Source organism: Mesoplodon mirus (assembly GCF_964341445.2).
Source record: "Mesoplodon mirus genome assembly, chromosome: 3".
In the NCBI taxonomy this organism is placed as follows: Eukaryota; Metazoa; Chordata; class Mammalia; order Artiodactyla; family Ziphiidae; genus Mesoplodon; species Mesoplodon mirus.
In genome coordinates this window covers 123478264-123488509 of record NC_138978.1, presented here as the reverse complement: position 1 = coordinate 123488509, position 10246 = coordinate 123478264, and the positions used below count along the sequence as shown (strand labels likewise).

Sequence of the window (10246 nt, the reverse complement as noted above, 5' to 3'; positions counted from 1 at the left end):
CCGGTAGTTCTCAAAGAATCAACCAGAATGAATCTCTTCATTTATAAATCAGATCATGTCACTCTTACTCAAAACCCTCCATGGCTTTCTAGTACACTTAGGATAAAATCCAAAGTCCCCTTCTCGGTCTATAACTCCGTAAGTGATCTGGCTCCCATTGTGTTTCTCCAAACTAATTTCCTACCTGCTCCTTTGCCACATTAGCTTTCTTGCTGTTCTTTGAATACACCATACACTCAACCTTCAAGTCTTTTTACCTTACTATTTCCTCTACCTGGAAGATTCTTCCCCTAGTGTGTATGACTTACTCTCTCATTTCAAATCTCTATTTAAATGTCACCTCAGCAGAGGGGCCTTCCCTGAACCCCGTATGTAGAAGAGCACACCTACTCAGGTTACCCACTTTTACCCTGCTTTATTTTCCTTTACAGCAATCTTCATAATTTAATATTGTCTGTGTACCCCTCTCCTCCCCCTACACTCCCAACCCTTGTGCAAATAAATAAGTTCCATGAATGCAGGAATCTTGGTTTGTTTTGTTCACTGCTGCAGCCTCAGTACCTAGAAGAGGGCCTTACACGTAGCAGGAATCCAATAGTTGTTGATGGAGTAAATCAAAGAATGAATAGAATGGTAGGGCAATAGATAGTTAACTTTGTGTCCTAGCCCTCTAGGTGCTGGGGTTAAAAAGATGAAAAAAGACACATAGCCCCTGCCCTTATAGAGCTTATATTCTAATAGTATTGTTAGATTACAAATATATAATTATAGGTTAAATGTTATAGGTAAAAAATGGTATGAAAAAATGCAGAGTGAGAGAACAGAGAGAGATGGCAGTGTACAATTTTAGTTGGAATAGTTAAGAGCTGTGTCTCTGAGGAAGTAGCATTTGGGTAGATACCTGATTAAGTGGACAGAACAAGTCTAGTAAAGATATGGTAGATGAACATTTCAAGAAGAGGGAACAAGTGCAAAAGCCCTGGGACTGTCCATGCTTTGGTTGGAGTGACAAGAAGGCCAAAAGGGCTAGAGCAGAGCCAGGTATTATGGGAGAAAATGAAATCAGAGAAATAGGTGCCACATCATGTAGGGCCTTCCTTGGAGGCCCTTTTGATCATTTTGATTTTTACTGTGTGATGGGAAGCTTTTGGAGGTTCTGAGCAGGCAATAATATGACCTGGCTTACATTTTAAAAGGTCACTCTGGCTGCCTTTATTTAACTAGCAGGGCAATAATGGAAGTACACAAACCAGCTAGGCGTCTATTGCAATAGTCTAGGTAATATATAATGACTTATAATAGGATGGTAGCGGTAGAGGAGGTGACAAGGAGCCTTTCACCCTGGCCTACTGGTTAGAAACCCCCTGGCCTGGCAGCTGGGAGTAACCTTTTCAGGGGCTTTCTGCACTCTTCCTTCAGGTGTCAGAACGAGGCAGAGTGTACATACCCCGTCCAATTCTTGGGCAACTTCAACACACTACTCCCCTTCAGAGAAAGAACCTCCTGAACAGCTTAGCTGCACCTCAGGCTTCTGAATCCCTTATTCAAAAATGGGAAAATGGGCTTCCCTGGTGGCGCAGTGGTTGAGAGTCCGCCTGCCGAGGCAGGGGACACGGGTTCGTGCCCCGGTCCGGGAAGATCCCACATGCCGCGGAGCGGCTGAGCCCGTGAGCCATGGCCGCTGAGCCTGCGCGTCCGGAGCCTGTGCTCCGCAACGGGAGAGGCCACAACAGTGAGGCCCGCGTACCGCAAAAAAAAAAAAAAAAAAAAAAAAAAAGGAAAATGGAGGTCTCGGGGGTAAATGGCTCTCGTGGGTATAGAAACCACTTAACAAGGTCAACCCCAAAGGAAATGGGGTTTTCAGAAGAAATCTTCTGGAGAGAACTGCTTGTTCTCAGTATAAAAAAACAGGGCAAAATTGGAGGTCGCCCAGGAGGTTGCCTGCCAGCCGCTTAGAAATGAAGCTGATTTTCACCACAATTCCGGGAGACGTCTAATTCGTATTTCTTTTCAGCATCAAAGTCAGCTGCCCGAATCACCGCGAAAACAACTTCTTTGCCTCCTCAGTATTGCGCACGCGCCCCTCGCTCCGTTTTCCGTCGGTCTTAAGCCCCGCCCCCTATGCGTCCTTCGAGGAGGGTTCGGAGCGGAGAGCTCGCGCGACCGCTCTTCCCCCAGTCTTCTCCAGCACATCGTCGCAAACGGGGCCGGAAAGTGTGGCGGCGCAGGCGCAAGCGCAGAGAGCGGAGGCGGTGGTGGTGGCGGCCGCTGGCCAGTGTAAGATGGCGGCGGCGGTGGTGGCGGCAGTGGACGGGGCGGCTGGGCGTGGAGCAGTCGGAGCAGCCTCTGGCAGAAGGATGACCCAAGACAGGAAGCGGGCTGCTGAGCCTCGCCGGCTCCCGTGCTTGTAACTGCCCCAGCCGGACACCCCCCCCTTGACCTACCCGGTCCGTGTCTCGTTCCGGCTTGGCCTGCCCCCCTCTCCCCTGGCCCACTCCTCTTCAAGATAGGTTTGACTCCTTTCCCAACCTCCCAGGGCTCAGGGCTTCTTCCCCTGACCTGAGTCACCGCCGGGAGGATTGGCTGTATTTCCCTCAGGTCAGCCCCAGGGATGACCCCAGGAGCCTGCCCCGCAATCTACAGGGACGTCTTTGCCTCGTCGGGTGACCCATTTGTGTGCGCTTTTCTCCCCTTTAGATTGGGGGACGCGGCTTCCCCTGCGTTTCCCCGTCACCTCAGGACCACCGCGCAGTGTGCCCCCTCCCCCATCCCGAGTTCTCGGGCCCAGCACCTTGTACGGAAGGCCGAGGTCCAAGATTACCCCGCAGTCAGTTGTTGCTGTCTGTTCCTGTACCTTTTGTAATGTAATTCTCGTAGCCTGCCTCCCCTCACCCCTAAATCTTTCAGGACACCGTAGAACGGTCCCATTTGGTCCCTGTTAGTTGGAAAGCATCTGGTGGCTTGAGTTTCTGACTCATATGATTGTTGCTGGAGTCTCTGTAAACAAACCGGCATTAGCGCTATCACGTTCTCTCCGGGATTTCCCCCCTGCTCTGTGGCTTCTTGTTGAGAGGTTTGGTTAGGGGTTAGCGTTGAAAAGATTCAGGTTTTCCTTTTAAATGACTTCTACGTTTTAGTGGAGCTGGTAGATTACTTGCCTGGTTCCTTTAATTTCTGTAACAGTATAAGTAATTTGTTCAGTAGTCAGAATTAGATAAATTACGGTGGTTCTAAATAGTTCTGAGGAGGTCTAAAAAATACTAACATGTATTAATAAATATTTTTTATTATGTTTAGTAGAAGAGACACCTTTGCCATTTAAACTTTAACTTTTCTCAGTTCTTCAGTGAATCTACAGACCTATTTTCTCAGGAGCTCAACCTGGCCCTACTTCAGTGATAAAGGAGGAAAGGTGAGTAGGAGTTGAAGGCATTTAAATTCCTGAGTGCAAGACAGACCCTACCCTGGTGCTCAAGTGCTGACCACTAGTCATAAAATTCCTACCACAGTTTCCCAAAGAGTCGGGTATTGTTCTTGGCTTTGTTCCAGCTCTGGTTAAATTACTTTTACGAGTTTAATTGGCTCTGCGCCTCTTGACTTTCTGTCCTAAACTATTGCTGTATATCTTCACATGACTACAGTTAAGCCTAGAAGTGAATGTATCTCCCTCTTTCTTTATTCATTTGCCTTGTGTTTTGCCTTTGTGCGGATCGTGTTTCTTACACTGTTAAAAGCTGGGAACTACTTTGCCTGAGTTCTGTTTAGCGTTTTGTCAAATCAAGTCTCTGCCTCTCAGGACTTTAGATTGTCATTTCTTGCTATGGAGAATATTTAGCTGCTTTTAACTAAAAGCTAGTGAGTGATGAGCGGTGCTGCCTTTAGTTGGTGACTGAGTCCAATCCACCTCAGAATTCCAACTTTTCAGGACACAGTGATAAATTTTGGGTAAAAAAAAAAAAGTAGTGGTGCTCTTTTATATCTGGTCTGAAGAATTCTTGGTTAGCAGAGGAATCATCCTGTGCATTCAGCAGCAGGGGCCAGTGCCACAGAGGGAGTTAGGACATACTTGTAATTGTAAATGTAATTTTTGTAAGGGTGTTGGATTTCTGGTAGCAGAGAATAGTGCTGTGGTTGAGTTTCATAGGCTGTGACAGAATAGCTGAGTGGCTCTGGAAGGTAGGCCTGGCTGATTCTTAATATCTTTATGATTTGTAGTAGGAAGAGGTTGAGTGTGACATTGGTGAGTTTTATTCCACACAGTGTTCTGATTAGAAATTGCTCACTATGAACTAGAATAAGATTATTATTGGCAGTATGTATGTGTATCAATAAGATAAAAAGGGGAAAATACAGTCTTTAGAACTGGGTAGGTCTGGGTTTAAATACTGTACTAAGATTTATCAGCCATGTGACCTTGGGCAAGTTACTTCAACTTTTCTGAGTCTTAATTTCCACATTCGTAAAAGCGGGATAATACTGCTTATGTCCTAGGGTCATTGTCAGTATTGTATGAGGAAGCTTATATAAAGGTCTTACATTATGCCTAGCCCAAGATGGACACTAAAAAAACTATTTTCTCTTTTCTTTGTACATCATTGATATAGCTTTGAATAAGTTATACGTTAGTTTACACTTCTTTGCATTTTGCTTTTGAACACGTTTTTCTGGTTAATTTTTCAGATTCATTTTTTTAAAATTAATTGATTAATTTTTATTTTTGGCTATGTTGGGTCTTTGTCACTGTGTGCGGGCTTTCTTTAGTTGTGGCGAGCGGGGGCTACTCTTTGTTGTGGTGCATGGGCTTCTCATCGCAGTGGCTTCTCTTGTTGCAGAGCATGGGCTCTAGGTGCGATGGCTTCAGTAGTTGTGGCACGTGGGCTCTAGAACGCAGGCTCAGTAGTTGTGGTGCGCGGGATTTGGGATCTTCCCGGACCAGGGATCTTCTTAATAACCACTGCGCCACCAGGGAAGCCCTTCAGATTCATTTTCAATTGGTCAGCTTAGATGTGTTCTTTGTAGGTGCCCACCTAGGGTTGTCTTCTGAACATGATTCAGTTTAGTCTGGTGGGAGTTCAAGACCAGAGGACAGCAGGAATTTAGATGTTGATGTATGTATATTTCTAAATGCATTCTTAAATTAAACATCAATAAGTCTCCTTTGTTCTTTGCTCCTACCTCTTGGTCTCTCTTTTAGCTCACCTAATCAGAGTTGACCTAAGGATTGTAATTCCTTTCCTTCCAGCTTCAGTGTTGTTCACCACCTCAGCTCCAGCTACCTCTTATGCCTTTTCCTTTTTGCCATAGAAGGAATACATTTTTTTTCCAAGCTGTTGGGCTCTGCAGTGGTCCTCATCAATAGCTAATCAAAGAACTAGACCATGAAAAGGTCTCCTTTCTTTCTGAAGTAAATCTGGTCTAGGGAGTTAGGAATGCAGAGTTTTTTATTTCATCTCCCCAGCTGGACCATCTTAATAATATGACAGCACAGACAAAAAGTTTTTAACCTCTTGTTGGTTTTTCTTTCACATCTTTTTGAGGGAGGTAAGGGCACCTGAATTAAGAAAGTGTTGATAACATTGCTATGAAAGCAACTGTGTTCATTCAGGCCAGTGATCAACTTAGAGTTGACCAACTTTCATTACCACCATCTAGGGTCTAAATTCTCTCTGTTCAAAGGTAAAGACTCTTGGGGTGGAGGATAGTGAGGTGCATTTTATTATGTGTGTTATTTATGAGGTCTAGAGTTCTGTGTTCAGCAGGGTGAGAGTGGGTGTGGGAGGAGAAAAGGCAGTATGTTGAAAGAGGCATAACTTTGACTGTTCCTTATTACTGTATGTGCTGGGTAAGAACCCACTCCCACCATCACCACTCCCAAGAAGGGCTTCACATTTTATGCTCCAGGTGATACCTGTGTATACAGTGAATCAATATTTTTAGTCTTTAGACCACAACTGTAAAATTCTTATATTTCTGAAGATATTTTATATTTCACGGTGTTGCATAAGAATTGTTGCACCTTACTAAAGTATTTCCTACTGTGGCTGCAGTGGGAGGCTAGGTATGCTTATGACCTTAGTTCCTACCACCAACCTGACAGGGCATTTTATTCAGCAGCCTGTTAAATGTATAAGAATCAGTCTCAGTGCTATGATCCTTAGTTTTGACTAGGATCAACCTAAGACAGAAGCTTGTCTTCAGAGAAAGCTAAAAGAAATGTCTTTTTGTTGCCAGTTTAAAATAATACTGGCATTTCAAAAGCAAACGGACTCCAGTAGAAGATATTCTATAGAAGTATGCCCTGTTGTGGGAGACTGAGATCTTCAGAGTTTCACGGTCTAGGTCCTGTATTCTGTCAGGTGAGTTACAGGCTTTAAAAATCATGAAGTGACGGGTTGACCTTTGTTTTCAGTAGATAGATTTATTTCTGGATTATTTCTACTGTAGAAAAGTTATTCTAAACATTTTCTAGGAAGAGTCCAGATTATAAAAGACAGAGTTATCCAAACAGCTTTTTATTACATCATATTGGTGTTAGAGTTAGTTTTTTGTTGTTGTTGTTGTTTTTTTCCCGGTAACTCTCACTGCTGTGGCCTCTCCCATTGCGGAGCACAGGTTCCGGACGCGCAGGCTCAGCGGCCATGGCTCACGGGCCCAGCTGCTCCGCCGCATGTGGGATCTTCCCGGACTGGGGCACGAACCCGTGTCCCCTCCATAGGCAGGCAGACTCTCAACCACTGCGCCACCAGGGAAGCCCTAGAGTTAGTTTTTAAGATTGAATTTTTTTGTTTGTTTTAAAGCAGATCATCAGTGAGCCAAGGTAATCTGTTATTTACCCTCAGCCATTTGGAACCCAGGCAACTGAAAGAATTGAATCAGCAACAGTCATGGAAGTAGTGACTATGTATATCTTAGTTTCAGAGCCAAATGCTGGTGATTTTAGATTAGCTTTACAGTAATACTGAAAACTTTTCATCTTTCATTTCTGTGAGTATACCCAAGAAACTTCATCACTGTTAAAATTGGTCAGAAAAAGGGGCTACCTGTTCTTGTTTACTGATTCAGTTATTCTTGGAATGAGAAGAAAGTCCTTGAAAGGTCTTTAAAAATTAGAATGTGATACATTTTATGAATTGGTCACTTCTTTATAGCAGTCTTTATCTCTACCTCTACAGGACGTAGTTTCTGGGCCAGAAGCCCAGTTTCTCAAGTACTGCCTTAACCCAAGGAATGTGTATGCCAAAGATAAACTAATGAATTAAGGCTGCCCTGAGCTTGCAAACAGGGGATAGTGAATGATTAATTTGACAAAGATGGCATCTTATTAATGAAACGTAGTGTGTCTAAATGGATTGGGTTATTGCAAAAATTTTCATCATTTTATCTGAGAGGTTAGATATTTGCTCTTAGCCTCTGAGGATACTATTTAAGGACGTCTGGGCAAGTTCTAATGTGAAGCATCCATGCTTGCCTCACATGTCTTTTTTTTTTTTTTTTTTTCTTGTTAGCCATCTGGAAAGCTATTATAGGATTTACCTCTAGTGGTAGCCAAGAGGCTATATTCCTCTGGTGCACTTTAAGCATTGCCACATTATCAGGTATGTTTTTAACCTTACTTAGGACCCACATTATACTCTGTCCTCTAGTCTCGTGCAGATAGGAGGGCACTTCTTGATGTTTTTAGCCTCTCTTTCTTTATTGTTTTATCGTAAGTTGTAACCTTTTATCTCTGTAGTGTCCTTTCAGACAATTTAAGAAAAATTTGAAATGTGAATGGCAAAAACTGGTAATGGGGACTGGATTCTGATGTAAATATAAATCATTTCATAGTGGAAACACAATGAAATTTCCTAAGAAATGGGTTTTCCTTAAAATGATTTAAATTGAGATGAATGTGCTTAAATGTTATTATAAAACATTCCTTAGCTCTGTTGCTAGAGATAGCACTTAGTGCATTCCTAACATACTCTGAAATACTGTTAGTAGAATTAAAGCCAATAAACTATAAACACAGGGCATTTGGTATTACCAACAGGAAGAGAAGGCATTCATCCAATGGAGGAACAGAGTTCCTTGTTTGTAGTATAGTTGATGTAGAACTTCTTACCTTCCTCATCATCATTTGTGATGATTGCTTTGAAGTTCTCATCTTGGCTATCTTCTGAACCTTAGAAAGGCAGAAGACTTAAAGAGACTTATGCTGTGGGCTCCTGTGTATATTGCTTTACGCTAGTTCATAGAACATGAATGTGCTCAAAAGAAGGTATTAACAGAGTTCTCTGAATTCTTTAAAAGGCCGGTGAGAGTAGGTAAGCAGATTTCATAGACTTGGAACTATGTGTTGATTTGTGTACAATGTTTGGAGGATCGTTGTTGAGTGATGAAGAAGCCCAGGCTTCTCTGGGAAATGCAGTCTGGAATCAGAGATGAGAAGCTAGAAGAATAATATAAATGCCTATCACGTACAGACAGCCAGTTGCAAATGTTGTGTTTAATCCTCTAAACCAGCTCCTTCAGGGTTATGATATTGTCCCATTTTACAAAAGAAGAAACAAACTCAAGGGTAGATGGTTGAAGTAGAATTCAAACTGAGGTCTGACGGACACCAAAGCCCTTTTCTTTCCATTATACCATATGCTGTCTTTAAAAACCAGGGCTAGGGCTTCCCTGGTGGCCCAGTGGTTGAGAGTCCGCCTGCCGATGCAGGGGACACAGGTTCATGCCCCGGTCTGGGAGGATCCCACATGCCGCGGAGCGGCTGGGCCCGTGAGCCATGGCCGCTGAGCCTGCGCGTCCGGAGCCTGTGCTCCACAACGGGAGAGGCCACAGCAGTGAGAGGCCCGTGTACCGCAAAACAAACCAACAAGCAAACAAAAAAAACAGGGCTCTTCAATGCCAAGTGATGAAGCAAATTGAGCTGAAAGGTAGAGTTCAGTACTTTTTTTAAAAATTAATTTATTGTTTATTTTTGGCTGTGTTGGGTGTTTGTTGCTGCGCGTGGGCTTTCTCTAGTTGCGGCAAGCGGGGGCTACTCTTCGTTGTGGTGCACAGGCTTCTCATTGCGGTGGCTTCTCTTGTTGCAGAGCATGGGCTCTAGGCACGCAGGCTTCAGTAGTTGTGGCATACGGGCTCAGTAGTTGTGGTGAATGGGCTTAGTTGTGGCATGTGGGATCTTCCTGGACTGGGGCTCAAACCCGTATTCCCTGCATTGGCAGGCGGATTCTTAACCACTGTGCCACCAGGGAAGTCCATCAGTACTTCTTAAAAAAGTGTATTTAAAGTATAAAAGGTCTGTCCAAATGACAATATGAATGAACACATTTTTGAATTGTTTAAACATGGGTCTCAGGTTATGATTAATTGGTAGCCTAATAAATTTTTTATGGAAATAATTTTAATGGACTTAACTGAAGAGATAGCTGAATCCTTTTATTTTATGATACTTGAATAGGGAGAAAACCAGCATTCCACTCAATTCCTGAGGTCATTCCATGGAAAAGCAGTTCTGAGTCTTACAGCCTTTTCTCAGTTTGCACCTTTCTGTACTCTGTAGCATCTGAAACAAGAACCATCCCCACTTTCTTGAAACCTTTTCGTCTCTTGACTTCCAGGTCATTTAAAACTGTTACTCTTTCAACTTCCCTGAGCATTTCTCTCCCTCTTCTTTCTTTTTTCCAAGGGTAGGTATTCCCCAAGATTTTTTTCCTTTCTTGAGTCCTTAATTTATTTGTTTTGTTTTTTTAGTGAGGTATAATTTACAAGGGATTTGATTTTGAAGCTTATCTGTACAAATAATTCTCAAGCCTGTATCTCTGGCCCTAATTTATTTCTCAGATTTCAGACATACATTGATTTTCAACTTACTTTCCTGACATGTCAACCTGGATTTTAAACATAATCAAAATCAAATTCCTCTCTTCCCCCCACATGCCAGTCTCTCGTTTATGGTACTTGATTTCCTCTGTGCACCCAGACTCAAACTTGTCTTTTTTGAGCTTTGTTACTGCTCATTGAGCCAAATTCTATCAATTCTGCCTCTACAGTGTTTCACACGTTGACCCCATTCTTTTAATTTCCTCTGCCATCAGCCTAAGACAGGGTCTCATTGCTTCTTAACTTTGGCAACTGTACATTTCAGTCCATCTTATTATCCTTAACAAAATCTTCCTGAACACACACACACACACACACGCACACACACACGCACACACACACCTTCTACTGCTGTGGCCTCTCCCATTGCGGAGCA

General features: G+C 43.2%; 1 protein-coding gene across 4 annotated transcripts in view; it reads left to right on the top strand.

Annotated features, from left to right (window-relative positions):
• Window positions 1-2137: 2137 nt before the first annotated feature.
• The window catches only part of DCAF8 (DDB1 and CUL4 associated factor 8), a 45452-nt gene continuing 37343 nt past the window's right edge, over window positions 2138-10246 (top strand). The window contains exons 1-2 of one of the 4 annotated variants that reach the window (XM_082616223.1): window positions 2138-2277; window positions 3340-3412. The gene's annotated coding sequence lies outside the window, so the exon portion shown is untranslated. The other 3 variants (XM_082616222.1, XM_082616224.1, XM_082616225.1) reach the window with 3 other exon arrangements.